We start from the raw sequence: 17845 nt of genomic DNA on the forward strand, positions 1-17845 counted from the left end.
TGGCTACTGGTGGAATTGAACTTGTGTCCTCATCTTCTCTGTTCACCTGTTCCCATCAAGATGTGGGAGTCGCTATATAACCTTGCTTCTCTGTTAGTTGCTTGCCGGTCAACAATGTTATCAGAAGCCTCTCTGTGCTTGTTCCTGCTCCTAGACAACAACTAGATAAGTTGGACTTTTGTCCATGTTTGTTTTTGCATTTTTGTTCCAGTTCACAGCTGTTGTTTCGTTACTGTGTCTGGAAAGCTCTTGTGATCAGGAATTGCCACTCTGGTATTATGAGTTAATGCCAGAGTCTTAAAGTAATTTCTGGATGGTGTTTTGATAGGGTTTTCAGCTGACCATGAAAGTGTTCTTTCTGTCTTCTGCTATCTAGTAAGTGGACCTCAAATTTGCTAAACCTATTTTCATGCTGCGTTTGTTATTTCATCTTAAATCACCGCCAATACATGTGGGGGGCCTCTGTCTCCTTTCGGGGTATTTCTCTAGAGGTGAGCTAGGACTAATATTTCCCTCTGCTAGCATTATTTAGTCCTCCGGCTGGCGCTGGGCATCTAGGGATAAAAAGTAGGAATGCTACCTGGCCACTTCTAGTTGTGCGGTAGGTTTAGTTCTTGGTCAGTTCAGTTCCCATCTTCCAAGAGCTTGTTCCTATATATGCTGATGCTATGTTCTCTTGCCATTGAGAACATGACAGTTTGACCGGCCCACTAAAGGGTTAAAATCCTTGGCTGAGAAAGGAGAGAAATAAGAAGTTTGCTGAGATTTATTTTTTTTTTTTTCCCCTCTAGTTTTGAGTGTGCTCTTAATTGGACCTCTTGCCAGTCTGTCTATGCTGCAGCCTTTTTTTTTTTCTTTCTCTCCTTCTAATCTTTGAATGGCTCTGTGTTCACCTGTTTGTAATGGATCTTCAGAGTGTAACTGCAGGTTTGAATAATCTCGCCACGAAGGTACAAAATTTGCAAGATTTTGTTGTTCATGCACCTGTGTCTGAGCCGAGAATTCCTTTGCCGGAATTTTTCTCGGGGAATAGATCTGGTTTTCAGAATTTTAGAAATAATTGCAAATTATTTTTGTCCCTGAAGTCTCGCTCTGCCGGAGACCCTGCACAGCAGGTCAGGATTGTGATTTCCTTGCTCCGGGGCGACCCTCAAGACTGGGCTTTTTCATTGACACCAGGGGATCCTGCGTTGCTCAATGTGGATGCGTTTTTTCTGGCCTTGGGGTTGCTTTATGAGGAACCTCATTTGGAGCTTCAGGCAGAAAAAACTTTGATGTCCCTATCTCAGGGGCAAGATGAAGCTGAAATTTACTGCCAAAGATTCCGTAAATGGTCTGTGCTTACTCAGTGGAATGAGTGCGCCCTGGCGGCGACTTTCAGAGAGGGTCTCTCTGATGCCATTAAGGATGTTATGGTGGGGTTCCCTGTGCCTGCGGGTCTGAATGAGTCCATGACAATGGCTATTCAGATCGATAGGCGTCTGCGGGAGCGCAAACCAGTGCACCATCTGGCGGTGTCCACTGAGAAGACGCCAGAAAGTATGCAGTGTGATAGAATTCTGTCCAGAAGCGAGCGGCAGAATTTTAGACGGAAAAATGGGTTGTGTTTCTATTGTGGTGATTCTACTCATGTTATATCAGCATGCTCTAAGCGCACTAAAAAGCTTGATAAATCTGTTTCCATTGGCACTTTACAGTCTAAGTTTATTCTATCTGTGACCCTGATTTGCTCTTTGTCATCCATTACCACGGACGCCTATATCGACTCTGGCGCCGCTTTGAGTCTTATGGATTGGTCCTTTGCCAAATGCTGTGGGTATGATTTAGAGCCTTTGGAGACTCCTATTCCTCTGAAGGGGATTGACTCCACCCCATTGGCTAATAATAAACCACAATTCTGGACACAAGTAACTATGCGTATTAATCCGGATCACCAGGAGATTATTCGCTTTCTGGTGCTGTATAATCTACATGATGTTTTGGTGCTAGGATTGCCATGGCTGCAATCTCACAACCCAGTCCTCGACTGGAGAGCTATGTCTGTGTTGAGCTGGGGATGTAAGGGGACTCATGGGGACGTACCTTTGGTTTCCATTTCATCATCTATTCCCTCTGAAATTCCTGAGTTCTTGTCTGACTATCGTAATGTCTTTGAAGAACCCAAGTTTGGTTCGCTACCTCCGCACCGAGAGTGCGATTGTGCCATAGATTTAATCCCGGGTAGTAAATACCCAAAGGGTCGTTTATTTAATCTGTCTGTGCCTGAACATGCTGCTATGCGAGAATATATAAAGGAGTCCTTGGAAAAGGGACATATTCGTCCATCGTCATCTCCCTTAGGAGCCGGTTTTTTCTTTGTGTCAAAAAAAGACGGCTCTTTGAGACCATGTATTGATTATCGGCTTTTGAATAAAATCACGGTTAAATATCAATACCCATTGCCGTTGCTGACTGATTTGTTTGCTCGCATAAAGGGGGCCAAGTGGTTCTCTAAGATTGATCTCCGTGGGGCGTATAATTTGGTGCGAATCAGGCAGGGGGATGAGTGGAAAACCGCATTTAATACGCCCGAGGGCCACTTTGAGTATTTGGTGATGCCTTTTGGTCTTTCTAATGCCCCTTCAGTCTTCCAGTCCTTTATGCATGACATTTTCCGCGATTATTTGGATAAATTTATGATTGTGTATCTGGATGATATTCTGATTTTTTCGGATGACTGGGACTCTCATGTCCAGCAAGTCAGGAGGGTTTTTCAGGTTTTGCGGTCTAATTCTTTGTGTGTGAATGGTTCTAAGTGCGTTTTTGGGGTTCAGAGGATTTCCTTTTTGGGATATATTTTTTCTCCCTCTTCCATTGAGATGGATCCTGTCAAGGTTCAAGCTATTTGTGATTGGACGCAGCCCTCTTCTCTTAAGAGTCTTCAGAAATTTTTGGGCTTTGCTAACTTTTATCGTCGATTTATTGCTGGTTTTTCGGATGTTGTTAAGCCATTGACCGATTTGACTAAACAGGGTGCTGATGTTGCTGATTGGTCCCCTGATGCTGTGGAGGCCTTTCGGGAGCTTAAGCGCCGTTTTTCTTCTGCCCCTGTGTTGCGTCAGCCTGATGTTGCTCTTCCTTTTCAGGTTGAGGTCGACGCTTCTGAGATCGGAGCTGGGGCAGTGTTGTCGCAGAAAAGTTCCGACTGCTCCGTGATGAGGCCTTGTGCCTTCTTTTCCCGTAAATTTTCACCCGCTGAGCGGAATTATGATGTTGGGAATCGGGAGCTTTTGGCCATGAAGTGGGCTTTTGAGGAGTGGCGCCACTGGCTTGAGGGGGCCAGACATCAGGTGGTGGTATTGACTGACCACAAAAATTTGATTTATCTTGAGATCGCCAGGCGCCTGAATCCTAGACAGGCGCGCTGGTCATTATTTTTCTCTCGGTTTAATTTTGTGGTGTCATACCTACCAGGTTCTAAGAATATTAAGGCGGATGCCCTTTCTAGGAGTTTTGAGCCTGACTCGCCTGGTAACTCTGAGCCCACAGGTATCCTTAAGGATGGAGTGATATTGTCAGCCGTTTCTCCAGACCTGCGGCGGGCCTTGCAGGAGTTTCAGGCGGATAGACCGGATCGTTGCCCACCTGATAGACTGTTTGTTCCTGATGATTGGACCAGTAGAGTCATCTCTGAGGTTCATTCTTCTGCGTTGGCAGGTCATCCTGGAATTTTTGGTACCAGGGATTTGGTGGCAAGGTCCTTCTGGTGGCCTTCCCTGTCACGAGATGTGCGAGGCTTTGTGCAGTCTTGTGACGTTTGTGCTCGGGCCAAGCCTTGTTGTTCTCGGGCAAGTGGATTGTTGTTGCCCTTGCCTATTCCTAAGAGGCCTTGTGTTATGACCCCAATGGCGAGGGTCTCAGAGGAACGTGGAAGTCTGCAGAATACAAAAATCCAGCTCATAGGGCAGTGGTTACTGGGTTGACCATATATCTACTCCTAACGCCAACACTAGAAGTAGCCGGGGATCATTCCTACGTTGGTTCTAGATGACACGCTCCAGCCGGAGAATCTAGCTACCCCTAGTAGAGGAAAATAAAAGACCTTTCTTGCCTCCAGAGAAGGGGACCCCAAAGCTGGATAGAAGCCCCCCACAAATAATAACGGTGAGGTAAGAGGAAATGACAAACACAGAAATGAACCAGGTTTAGCAAAGAGAGGCCCGCTTACTGATAGCAGAATAAAGAAAGGTAACTTATATGGTCAACAAAAACCCTATCAAAATCCACACTGGAAATTCAAGAACCCCCGAACCGTCTAACGGTCCGGGGGGAGAACACCAGCCCCCTAGAGCTTCCAGCAAAGGTCAGGATATAGATATGGAACAAGCTGGACAAAAATACAAAAACCAAAACAAATAGCAAAAGCAAAAGGCAGACTTAGCTGATATAACTGGAACCAGGATCAGTAGACAAGAGCACAGCAGACTAGCTCTGATAACTACGCTGCCAGGCATTGAACTGAAGGTCCAAGGAGCTTATATAGCAACACCCCTAACTAACGACCCAGGTGCGGATAAAAGGGATGACAGAAAAACCAGAGTCCAAAAAACTAGTAACCACTAGAGGGAGCAAAAAGCGAATTCACAACAGTACCCCCCCCTTAGTGAGGGGTCACCGAACCCTCACCACGACCACCAGGGCGATCAGGATGAGCGGCATGAAAGGCACGAACTAAATCGGCCGCATGAACATCAGAGGCGACCACCCAGGAATTATCCTCCTGACCATAGCCCTTCCACTTGACCAGGTACTGAAGCCTCCGCCTGGAGAGGCGAGAATCCAAGATCTTCTCCACCACGTACTCCAACTCGCCCTCAACCAACACCGGAGCAGGAGGCTCAGCAGAAGGAACTACAGGCACAATGTACCGCCGCAACAAGGACCTATGAAATACATTGTGAATAGCAAATGACACAGGAAGATCCAGACGAAAGGACACAGGATTAAGGATTTCCAATATCTTGTAAGGCCCAATAAAACGAGGTTTAAATTTGGGAGAGGAGACCTTCATAGGAACAAAGCGGGAAGAAAGCCATACCAAATCCCCAACGCGTAGTCGGGGACCCACACCGCGGCGGCGGTTGGCAAAGCGCTGAGCCCTCTCCTGTGACAACTTCAAGTTGTCCACCACATGATTCCAGATCCGCTGCAACCTATCCACCACAGAATCCACCCCAGGACAGTCAGAAGGCTCCACATGACCCGAAGAAAAGCGAGGATGGAAACCAGAGTTGCAGAAAAAAGGCGAAACCAAGGTGGCGGAACTAGCCCGATTATTAAGGGCAAACTCAGCCAACGGCAAGAATGTCACCCAATCGTCCTGATCAGCAGAGACAAAACACCTCAAATAAGCCTCCAAAGTCTGATTGGTTCGCTCCGTCTGTCCATTAGTCTGAGGATGGAAAGCAGACGAAAACGACAAATCAATGCCCATCCTACTACAAAAGGATCGCCAGAACCTGGAAACGAACTGGGATCCTCTGTCTGACACAATATTCTCAGGGATGCCGTGCAAACGAACCACGTTCTGGAAAAACACAGGAACCAGATCGGAAGAGGAAGGCAGCTTAGGCAAAGGAACCAAATGGACCATCTTGGAGAAGCGATCACATATCACCCAGATAACGGACATGCCCTGAGATAGCGGAAGATCAGAAATGAAATCCATGGAGATATGTGTCCAAGGTCTCTTCGGAACAGGCAAGGGCAAGAGCAAACCGCTGGCACGAGAACAGCAAGGCTTAGCTCGAGCACAAGTCCCACAGGACTGCACAAATGACCGCACATCCCTTGACAAGGAAGGCCACCAAAAGGACCTGGCCACCAGATCCCTGGTGCCAAAAATTCCCGGGTGACCTGCCAACACCGAGGAGTGAACCTCGGAAATGACTCTGCTGGTCCACCTATCCGGGACAAACAGTCTGTCAGGTGGACAAGACTCAGGCCTATCAGCCTGAAATCTCTGCAACACACGTCGCAGATCAGGAGAAATAGCTGACAAAATAACTCCATCTTTAAGAATACCAACAGGATCAGTGACTGCAGGAGCATCAGGCACAAAGCTCCTAGAAAGAGCATCGGCCTTCACATTCTTTGAACCTGGTAAATACGAGACAACAAAATCAAAGCGGGAGAAAAACAATGACCAGCGGGCCTGTCTCGGATTAAGGCGTTTAGCAGACTCGAGATACATCAGATTTTTGTGATCAGTCAAGACCACCACACGATGCTTAGCACCCTCGAGCCAATGACGCCACTCCTCAAATGCCCATTTCATGGCCAACAACTCCTGATTGCCCACATCATAATTTCGCTCGGCAGGTGAAAACTTCCTAGAGAAAAAGGCACAAGGTTTCATAACAGAGCAACCAGGGCCTCTCTGCGACAAAACGGCCCCTGCTCCAATCTCTGAAGCATCCACCTCAACCTGAAAGGGAAGTGATACATCGGGCTGGCACAAAACAGGCGCCGAAGTAAACCGGCGTTTCAACTCCTGGAAAGCCTCCACGGCAGCAGGAGCCCAGTTAGCTACATCGGAGCCCTTCTTGGTCATATCTGTCAAAGGTTTCACAATGCTAGAAAAATTAGCGATAAAACGACGGTAGAAGTTAGCGAAACCCAAGAACTTCTGAAGACTCTTAACTGACGAGGGCTGAGTCCAATCAAGAATAGCTCGGACCTTGACTGGGTCCATCTCCACAGCAGAAGGGGAAAAAATGAACCCCAAAAAGGGAACCTTCTGTACACCAAAGAGACACTTTGAGCCCTTGACAAACAAAGAATTTTCACGCAAAATTTTAAAGACCAACCTGACCTGCTCCACATGCGAGTCCCAATTATCAGAAAAAACCAAAATATCATCCAGATAAACAATCAAAAATTTATCCAGATACTTCCGGAAAATGTCATGCATAAAGGACTGAAAAACTGAAGGCGCATTGGAGAGCCCAAAAGGCATCACCAAGTACTCAAAATGACCTTCGGGCGTATTGAATGCGGTTTTCCATTCATCACCTTGCTTAATGCGCACAAGGTTGTACGCACCACGAAGGTCTATCTTGGTGAACCACTTGGCACCTTTAATCCGGGCAAACAAGTCAGACAACAGCGGTAAAGGATACTGAAATTTGACAGTGATCTTATTTAAAAGCCGATAATCAATACAAGGTCTCAAAGATCCGTCCTTTTTTGCCACAAAAAAGAATCCAGCACCAAGAGGGGAAGAAGACGGACGAATATGTCCTTTCTCCAGAGACTCCTTGATATACGAACGCATTGCGGTATGCTCAGGTACCGACAGATTAAACAGTCTCCCCTTAGGAAACTTACTGCCTGGGATCAAATCTATAGCACAGTCACAGTCCCTATGAGGAGGCAGTGCACTGGACTCAGACTCATTGAAGACATCCTGATAATCAGACAAATACTCCGGAACTTCCGAAGGCGTAGAAGAAGCAATAGACACAGGCAGGGAATCCCCATGAATACCACGACAGCCCCAACTTGAGACTGACATAGCCTTCCAGTCCAGGACTGGATTATGGGTCTGTAACCATGGCAGCCCTAAAACAACCAAATCATGCATTTTATGTAAAACCAAGAAACGTATCACCTCGCGGTGTTCAGGAGTCATGCACATGGTAACCTGTGTCCAATACTGCGGTTTATTTTCTGCTAATGGCGTAGCATCAATTCCCCTAAGAGGAATAGGATTTTCTAATGGTTCAAGAGTAAAACCACAGTGCTTAGCAAATGACAGATCCATAAGACTCAGGGCAGCACCTGAATCTACAAACGCCATGACAGGATAAGACGACAGTGAGCAAATCAAAGTTACAGACAGAATAAATTTAGGTTGCAAATTACCAACGGTGACAGGACTAACAACCTTAGCTATACGTTTAGAGCATGCTGAGATAACATGTGTAGAATCACCACAGTAGTAGCACAAGCCATTCCGGCGTCTATGAATTTTCCGCTCATTTCTAGTCAGGATTCTATCACATTGCATTAAATCAGGTGTCTGTTCAGACAACACCATGAGGGAATTTGCGGTTTTTCTATCACATTGCACAGAATTAGGTGTCTGTTCAGACAACACCATGAGGGAATTTGCGGTTTTGCGCTCCCGTAACCGCCGGTCAATTTGAATAGCTAGTGCCATAGTATCATTCAGACCTGTGGGAATGGGAAAACCCACCATAACATTCTTAATGGCTTCAGAAAGGCCATTTCTGAAATTAGCGGCCAGTGCACACTCGTTCCAATGTGTCAGCACGGACCATTTCCGAAATTTTTGGCAATACACTTCAGCCTCGTCCTGCCCCTGAGACATAGCCAGCAAGGCCTTTTCTGCCTGAATCTCAAGATTGGGTTCCTCATAAAGTAAACCGAGCGCCAGAAAAAACGCATCAATATCAGCCAATGCCGGATCTCCTGGCGCCAGCGAAAAAGCCCAATCCTAAGGGTCGCCCCGTAAGAACGAAATAACAATTTTTACTTGCTGAGCAGAGTCTCCAGATGAACAGGGTCTCAGGGACAAAAACAATTTACAATTATTCACGAAATTCCTAAACTTAAACCTGTCTCCGGAAAACAGTTCAGGAATCGGTATTTTAGGTTCTGACCTAGGATTTCTGATAACATAGTCTTGTATGCCCTGCACACGAGTAGCCAGCTGGTCCACACTTGTAATCAAGGTCTGGACATTCATGTCTGCAGCAAGCATAGCCACTCTGAGGTAAAGGGGAAGGAGAAAGAAAAAAAAAAAAAAAAAAAACTCAGATCTTCTTTCTTATAATCCCTCTTCTGCAATGCATTAAACATTTAATACTGGCCTGGCAAACTGTTATGACCCCAATGGCGAGGGTCTCAGAGGAACGTGGAAGTCTGCAGAATACAAAAATCCAGCTCATAGGGCAGTGGTTACTGGGTTGACCATATATCTACTCCTAACGCCAACACTAGAAGTAGCCGGGGATCATTCCTACGTTGGTTCTAGATGACACGCTCCAGCCGGAGAATCTAGCTACCCCTAGTAGAGGAAAATAAAAGACCTTTCTTGCCTCCAGAGAAGGGGACCCCAAAGCTGGATAGAAGCCCCCCACAAATAATAACGGTGAGGTAAGAGGAAATGACAAACACAGAAATGAACCAGGTTTAGCAAAGAGAGGCCCGCTTACTGATAGCAGAATAAAGAAAGGTAACTTATATGGTCAACAAAAACCCTATCAAAATCCACACTGGAAATTCAAGAACCCCCGAACCGTCTAACGGTCCGGGGGGAGAACACCAGCCCCCTAGAGCTTCCAGCAAAGGTCAGGATATAGATATGGAACAAGCTGGACAAAAATACAAAAACCAAAACAAATAGCAAAAGCAAAAGGCAGACTTAGCTGATATAACTGGAACCAGGATCAGTAGACAAGAGCACAGCAGACTAGCTCTGATAACTACGTTGCCAGGCATTGAACTGAAGGTCCAAGGAGCTTATATAGCAACACCCCTAACTAACGACCCAGGTGCGGATAAAAGGGATGACAGAAAAACCAGAGTCCAAAAAACTAGTAACCACTAGAGGGAGCAAAAAGCGAATTCACAACAGCCTTGGACGCACATCTCGATGGATTTTATTTCAGATCTGCCTGTTTCTCAGAAGATGTCTGTCATCTGGGTGGTGTGTGACCGTTTCTCTAAGATGGTCCATTTGGTTCCCCTGCCCAAGTTGCCTTCTTCTTCCGAGTTGGTTCCTCTGTTTTTTCAAAATGTTGTTCGTTTGCATGGTATTCCTGAGAATATCGTTTCTGACAGAGGAACCCAATTTGTGTCTAGATTTTGGCGGGCATTCTGTGCTAGGATGGGCATAGATTTATCTTTTTCGTCTGCTTTCCATCCTCAGACTAATGGCCAGACCGAGCGGACTAATCAGACCCTGGAGACATATCTGAGGTGTTTTGTGTCTGCTGACCAGGATGATTGGGTTGCTTTTTTGCCATTGGCGGAGTTCGCCCTCAATAATTGGGCCAGCTCTGCCACCTTGGTGTCCCCGTTTTTCTGTAATTCGGGGTTTCATCCTCGATTTTCCTCCGGTCAGGTGGAATCTTCGGATTGTCCTGGAGTAGATGCTGTGGTGGAGAGATTGCATCAGATCTGGGGGCAGGTGGTGGACAATTTGAAGTTGTCCCAGGAGAAGACTCAGCTTTTTGCCAACCGCCGCCGTCGTGTTGGTCCTCGGCTTTGTGTTGGGGATTTGGTGTGGTTGTCTTCTCGTTTTGTCCCTATGAGGGTCTCTTCTCCTAAATTTAAGCCTCGGTTCATTGGCCCGTATAAGATATTGGAGATTCTTAACCCTGTTTCCTTCCGTTTGGACCTCCCTGCATCCTTTTCTATTCATAACGTTTTTCATCGGTCATTGTTGCGCAGGTATGAGGTACCGGTTGTGCCTTCCGTTGAGCCTCCTGCTCCGGTGTTGGTTGAGGGTGAGTTGGAGTACGTTGTGGAGAAAATCTTAGACTCCCGTGTTTCCAGACGGAGACTCCAGTATCTGGTCAAATGGAAGGGATACGGCCAGGAGGATAATTCTTGGGTGACTGCATCTGATGTTCATGCCTCCGATCTGGTTCGTGCCTTTCATAGGGCCCATCCTGATCGCCCTGGTAGTTCTGGTGAGGGTTCGGTGCCCCCTCCTTGAGGGGGGGGTACTGTTGTGAATTTGGATTCTGGGCTCCCCCGGTGGCTACTGGTGGAATTGAACTTGTGTCCTCATCTTCTCTGTTCACCTGTTCCCATCAAGATGTGGGAGTCGCTATATAACCTTGCTTCTCTGTTAGTTGCTTGCCGGTCAACAATGTTATCAGAAGCCTCTCTGTGCTTGTTCCTGCTCCTAGACAACAACTAGATAAGTTGGACTTTTGTCCATGTTTGTTTTTGCATTTTTGTTCCAGTTCACAGCTGTTGTTTCGTTACTGTGTCTGGAAAGCTCTTGTGATCAGGAATTGCCACTCTGGTATTATGAGTTAATGCCAGAGTCTTAAAGTAATTTCTGGATGGTGTTTTGATAGGGTTTTCAGCTGACCATGAAAGTGTTCTTTCTGTCTTCTGCTATCTAGTAAGTGGACCTCAAATTTGCTAAACCTATTTTCATGCTGCGTTTGTTATTTCATCTTAAATCACCGCCAATACATGTGGGGGGCCTCTGTCTCCTTTCGGGGTATTTCTCTAGAGGTGAGCTAGGACTAATATTTCCCTCTGCTAGCATTATTTAGTCCTCCGGCTGGCGCTGGGCATCTAGGGATAAAAAGTAGGAATGCTACCTGGCCACTTCTAGTTGTGCGGTAGGTTTAGTTCTTGGTCAGTTCAGTTCCCATCTTCCAAGAGCTTGTTCCTATATATGCTGATGCTATGTTCTCTTGCCATTGAGAACATGACAAGGAACCTCCAAAGGCTCTAAATCATACCCACAGCGCTTGGCAAAGGACCAATCCATAAGACTCAAAGCGGCGCCAGAGTCGACATAGGCGTCCGCGGTAATTGATGACAAAGAACAAATCAGGGTCACAGACAGAATAAACTTAGACTGTAAGGTGCCAATTGAAACAGACTTATCAATCTTCTTAGTACGTTTAGAGCATGCTGATATAACATGAGTTGAATCACCACAATAGAAGCACAACCCATTTTTTCGCCTAAAATTCTGCCGTTCGCTTCTGGACAGAATTCTATCACATTGCATATTTTCTGGCGCCTTCACAGTAGACACCGCCAAATGGTGCACAGGTTTGCGCTCCCGCAAACACCGATCAATCTGAATAGCCATTGTCATGGACTCATTCAGACCTGCAGGCACAGGGAACCCCACCATAACATCTTTCACGGCATCAGAGAGACCCTCTCTGAAATTCGCCGCCAGGGCGCACTCATTCCACTGAGTAAGCACAGACCATTTACGAAATTTTTGGCAGTATATTTCAGCTTCATCTTGCCCTTGAGACAGGGCCATCAAGGCTTTTTCAGCCTGAATCTCTAAATGAGGTTCCTCGTAAAGCAACCCCAAGGCCAGAAAAAACACATCCACATTGAGCAACGCAGGATCCCCTGGTGCCAATGCAAATGCCCAATCCTGAGGGTCGCCCCGGAGCAAGGAAATTACAATCCTGACCTGCTGTGCAGGATCTCCAGCGGAGCGAGATCTCAGAGACAAAAACAATTTACAATTATGTCTAAAATTCTGAAAGCGAGATCTATCCCCGGAGAAAAATTCAGGTAAAGGAATTCTAGGTTCAGATACAGGAGCATGAATAACAAAATCCTGCAAACTTTGAACCTTCGTAGCGAGATTATTCAAACCTGTAGCCATACTCTGAAGATCCATGTTAATCAGGTGAGATCAGAGCCATTCAAGGATTAGAAGGAGAGAGAGACGAAGGCTGCAGTATACAAGGAGATGCAAGTGATTCAACTATAAAGCAGTCTCTGAGAAAAAAAAAAAAAAAAAATTTCCTGCAGACTTCTTTTTCTCTCCTTTCTTCTGCCAATTATTTTAACCCCTGGCCGGCCATACTGTCATGGTTCTCTAATGGCAAGAGAACATAAATACAAACTAGCTCTTGGAAGATGGCAACTCGAGCTGACCGTGAGCTAAACCTATCGCACAACTAGCAGTGGCCGGGTAGCGTGCCTACGTTTTTATCCCTAGACGCCCAGCGCCAGCCGGAGGACTAAATAACCCTAGCAGAGGAAAGTACAGACCTGGCTTACCTCTAGAAGATTTACCCCAAAGGCAGACAGAAGCCCCCCACATATATTGTCGGTGAATGCAGAGGAAATTGACAAACGTAGTATGATGATAGGTTCAGCAAAGGGAGGTCCGCTTACTAGATAGAAGAAGACAGAAAAGGGAACTTCACGGTCAACTGAAAACCCTTACAAAAATACCATCCTGAAATCACTTTAAGACTCTAATATCAACTCATGATACCAGAGTGGCAATTTCAGCTCAACAAGAGCTTCCAGTCACAGAAATAAACAATCACTGAGAACTGTAACAAAAATGCAAAACAAACATGGGACAAGAGTCCAACTTAGCTGATAGTTGACTAGTAGCAGGAACATGCAACAGAAAGGCTTCTGGTTACATTGATGGCCGGCATAAGAATGACTGAGGAGCAAGGCTAAATAGAAAACTCCCACATCCTGATGGAAGCAGGTGAACAGAGAAGGTGAAACACACAAGTTCAATACCACCATTGACCACCGGGGGAGATTCACAAAAACCAAAATCACAACAGTACCCCTTGACAACCCCAACTAGACACAGACATTGATTTCCAATCCAATATTGGATTATGAACCTGTAGCCATGGCAAACCCAACACGACCACATCATGCAAATTATGCAACACCAAAAAGCGAATATCTTCCTGATGTGCAGGAGCCATGCACATGGTCAACTGAGTCCAATACTGAGGCTTATTCTTGGCCAAAGGCGTAGCATCAATTCCTCTTAATGGAATAGGATACTGCAAAGGCTCCAAGAAAAAACCACAGCGCCTGGCAAACTCCAAGTCCATCAAATTCAGGGCAGCGCCCGAATCCACAAATGCCATAACCGAGTAGGACGACAAAGAGCAAATCAGAGTAACGGACAAAAGAAATTTAGGCTGTACAGCACCAATGGTGACAGACCTAGCGAACCGCTTAGTGCGCTTAGGACAATCAGAGATAGCATGAGTGGAGTCACCACAGTAAAAACAGCCTATTCTGAAGTCTGTGTTCCTGCCGTTCAGCTCTGGTCAAAGTCCTATCACATTGCATAGGCTCGGGCCTCTGCTCAGAGGACACCGCCAAATGGTGCACAACTTTGCGCTCGCGCAAACGCCGATCGATCTGAATGGCCAAGGACATTGATTCATTCAGACCAGCAGGCGTGGGGAACCCCACCATAACATCCTTAAGGGCTTCAGAGAGACCCTTTCTGAAAATTGCTGCCAGAGCACACTCATTCCACTGAGTAAGCACAGACCACTTTCTAAACTTCTGGCAATATACCTCCGCTTCATCCTGACCCTGACACAAAGCCAGCAAGATTTTCTCTGCCTGATCCACTGAATTAGGTTCATCATAAAGCAATCCAAGCACCAGAAAAAATGCATCTACATTAAGCAATGCAGGATCTCCTGGCGCAAGGGAGAATGCCCAGTCTTGAGGGTCGCCACGCAACAAAGAAATAATTATTTTTACTTGCTGAATGGGGTCACCAGAGGAGCAGGGTTTCAAAGCAAGAAACAGTCTATAATTATTTTTGAAATTCAGAAACTTAGATCTATCCCCAGAAAACAAATCAGGAATTGGAATTCTAGGCTCTAACATAGGATTCTGAACTACATAATCCTGAATGCTTTGTACCCTTGCAGTGAGTTGCTCCACACAAGAGGACAAACCTTGAATATCCATATTTACACCTGAGTCCTGAACCACCCAGAGGTTAAGGGGAAAAGAAAAACAAAACACACTGCAGAGAAAAAAAATGGGCTCAGAACTTCTCTTATCCCTCTTTTGAGATACATTAACACTTTGTTGGCCAGCTGTACTGTTATGGACCTGGTGGTTAGGAGCACCTGGAATGACCTGATGAGTAAACTAGGAATCGGAACTAGCTCTGGGGAAGTGGGAACTCTGCTGACCGCAAACCCTACTCCTATCACACACACTAAAAATAGCCGTGGAGCGTACCTAACTCTCCCTAGACGCCTCGTCACAGCCTAAGAGCTAACTACCCCTAAAGATAGAAATAGAAGCCTAACCTTGCCTCAGAGAAATTCCCCAAAGGTAAAGGCAGCCGCCACATATATTGACTGTGAGTTAAGAGGAAAGTCACAAACACAGGAATGAAACTGGTTTTAGCAAAGGAGGCCAGACTTCACTAAATAGTCAGAGGATAGAAAAGGGAACTATGCGGTCAGCACAAACAACTACAAAAACCACGCAGAGTATGCAAAAAGACCTCCGCACCGACTCACGGTGCGGAGGTGCAACCCTGCACCCCCAGAGCTTCCTGCTAGCAAGGAAATATCATAATAGCAAGCTGGACAGAACTTTGCATGTACTAAGAAATAGGTTCAAACACAATGAACAACAAATGAGCTAGCAGGAACTTAGCTTCTGCTGGAGCAGTCAGGTCTTCAGAGAAATCCAAGAGAGATCTGAACCAGTACTGAGACATTAACAGCTGGCATGAAGTAACGATCTGAGTGGAGTTAAATAGGGAAGCCAGCATAGCAATAAACGAGGGCAGCTGAGAAAGCCAACCTCAGCAACCAGCAGTTCCACTCAAAGCCACCAGAGGGAATCCAAGAGCAGAACCAACCAAAGTACCATTCCCGACCACAGGAGGGAGTCCGAGAACGGAATTCACAACACACACCATCAGTGTAAACTCTAGGAGAGGGTCAGTCAGGATTTCCCTAGTCTGAGGGAAATTGCAGGGGCCCGGGTTATTTGCTGTTGCCCACCTAGGCTTCCCGTGACAGGTCTGTGAGAGACAGGCTGGCTGGTAGGTGATTAAAAACTTTATGCAATAAAATGCAATTTAATTATTTAAAATCATACAATGTGATTTTCTGGTTTTTATTTTTAGATTCTGTCTCTCACAGTTAAAGTTTACTAATGATAATTACAGACCTCTCCATTCTTTGTAGGTGGGAAAACTTGAAAAATCGGCAGTGTATCAACTACTTATCTTCCCCACTGTATATCAGTATGTCTCAGAATCAGTGAGATCCATTGAAGCATTCCAGAGTTATTACCTCATAAAGTGACACTGGTCAGAATTTAAAAAGTTGTTCTGGTCAGGAAGGTGAAAATAGGCATGTGTGCGAAAGGGTTAAAATAGCATCCTTAGCGTAATCCCCAATATATAAGCTCCCTCAAAGTCACTTCAAAACTAAATAGGTCCCTAAAATACCAGTTTCTGAACATTACCCTAAAATAATGAAAAATTACTAAACTACTAAACTTTTAACCCTTCAAACAAAATAAAAGGTTGTTTGAAAAATTACTGACATAGAAGACATAAGGTAAATGTTTTGGCAATTTTTTTATGTAATATAACTATACAGTTTACAGGTATAAACATTCAAAGCTGGAATATTACATATTATTTATTACGGTACATTTATTACCAACATAAAGAACAACATATAAGGAACAAAATATTTTTAGAATAACTGGGATATGAGACATTCCATAATTATAACTGCACAAAGTGACATGTCAGATTTCAAAAATTAGGTTTGGGCACTAAAGGATTACAATGCCTTCTTCCCAATGTGAGTTCTCTGATGTCTAACAAGTTGAGATTTAGAAAAAAAAAATATCCCACAATCTGAACATGAAAATGGCTTCTCCCCTGTGTGAATTCTCTCATGTATAACAAGAGTTGAAGAGCTAGGAGTTGGAGTATCGTATCTGGTGGTGTATTTCCCTTTGTCTTATTTATTCCTTCTTATATTTGTATTTGTTTTGCCCTGTGCATTTATAGTGTGTTCCTGAATGACTGCAGCTTGGTTCATATTTTCAGTTATCCATGTCTGTGCCAACTGTGGGTATTGGTGTATGATCTCTTCACTGGGTGGTGGTTTCAGCCTAGGGTTGAAACAGGAGTTAGGGTGATGGTGGAGGCCTAGACATGCACACCATCAGTGTAAACTCTAGGAGAGGGTCAGTCAGGATTTCCCTAGTCTGAGGGAAATTGCAGGGGCCCGGGTTATTTGCTCTTGCCCACCTAGGCTTCCCGTGACATTATAATCGGCCTTGAAAGAAAAGAAAAAAAAAAGGGTTTCCTTTTTTTTTTCTTGTCATGGATCCCATGACTTCCATAACCCGCCAGTTGGAGGCGCTGTCCCTACAGGTCACTGAGTTGAGTGGGGCAGTGCAGCAACAGGGACTAGCAGTATCTAATGTGCAAGCTGGAACGACAGGTAGAGTTGCTGAACCTAAGTTTCCTTTGCCTGAAAAGTTTGCTGGGGAACTGTTGTGAACTCAGTTTTCAGGCTCCCTCTTGTGGTCACAGATGGTATTGTGTGACTTTGGTTTTTGGGCTCCCCCTGGTGGTTTGGTTTATTATCCTGCGGGTCTGGCTGATCAGCTGTCTCGTTATCCACCAGGGAGGCTCCTATTTAGCTCTGCTTCACTTCCACTTGTCGCCGGCTGGCAATGTATTCAGTGCTATTCTGATTGCTCTTGTTCATCTCGGTTTCTGCCTCTTCAGGATAAGCTAAGTTCTGTTTGAATATTTTTTTCTCATCTGCCTGCAATATTGATTTCTATGTATGATGAGTCTAGTCCAGCTTGCTAATATTTGATTTCCTTTTTGCTGGTAAGCTCTGGGTCGGAGTTGCTTCCCCCGCACCTCTGCGTGGATATTTTGAATAGGGTTTTGTATTGACCGCACAGTCCCCTTCCTATTTTCTGCTATCTAGTTTTAGCGGGCCTCGTTTGCTAAATCTAATTTCATCTCTGCATTTGTGCCTTCCCCTTAACTAACCGTTAATATTTGTGGGGGGCTATTCTATCTCTTTGGGGTCATTTCACGGAGGCAAGCGAGGACTTTCTTTCCCTCTAGGATTAGTCAGTTTCTCCGGCTGTGACGAGACGTCTAGGAATTTTTTAGGTAACGTTCCACGGCTACTTCTAGTTGGTGCGGATAGGATCAGGTTGCGGTCAATCTAGCTACCACTTCCCTAGAGCTAGTTCTCGTTAGTACTTAGCTTGTCAGTCTTGCGATCCTTGCCACTGGGATCATAACAGT

At 45.4% G+C, this 17845-nt stretch overlaps 1 protein-coding gene across 1 annotated transcript in view; it reads left to right on the top strand.

The window, feature by feature from the left end:
* The window catches only part of LOC143784332 (NEDD4-binding protein 1-like), a 385710-nt gene that overhangs the window by 195732 nt on the left and 172133 nt on the right, over positions 1 to 17845 (top strand). The gene's annotated exons all lie outside the window — the stretch shown is intronic.

The sequence above is a fragment of the Ranitomeya variabilis genome, chromosome 7 (assembly GCF_051348905.1).
Source record: "Ranitomeya variabilis isolate aRanVar5 chromosome 7, aRanVar5.hap1, whole genome shotgun sequence".
NCBI classification, from domain to species: domain Eukaryota; kingdom Metazoa; phylum Chordata; class Amphibia; order Anura; family Dendrobatidae; genus Ranitomeya; species Ranitomeya variabilis.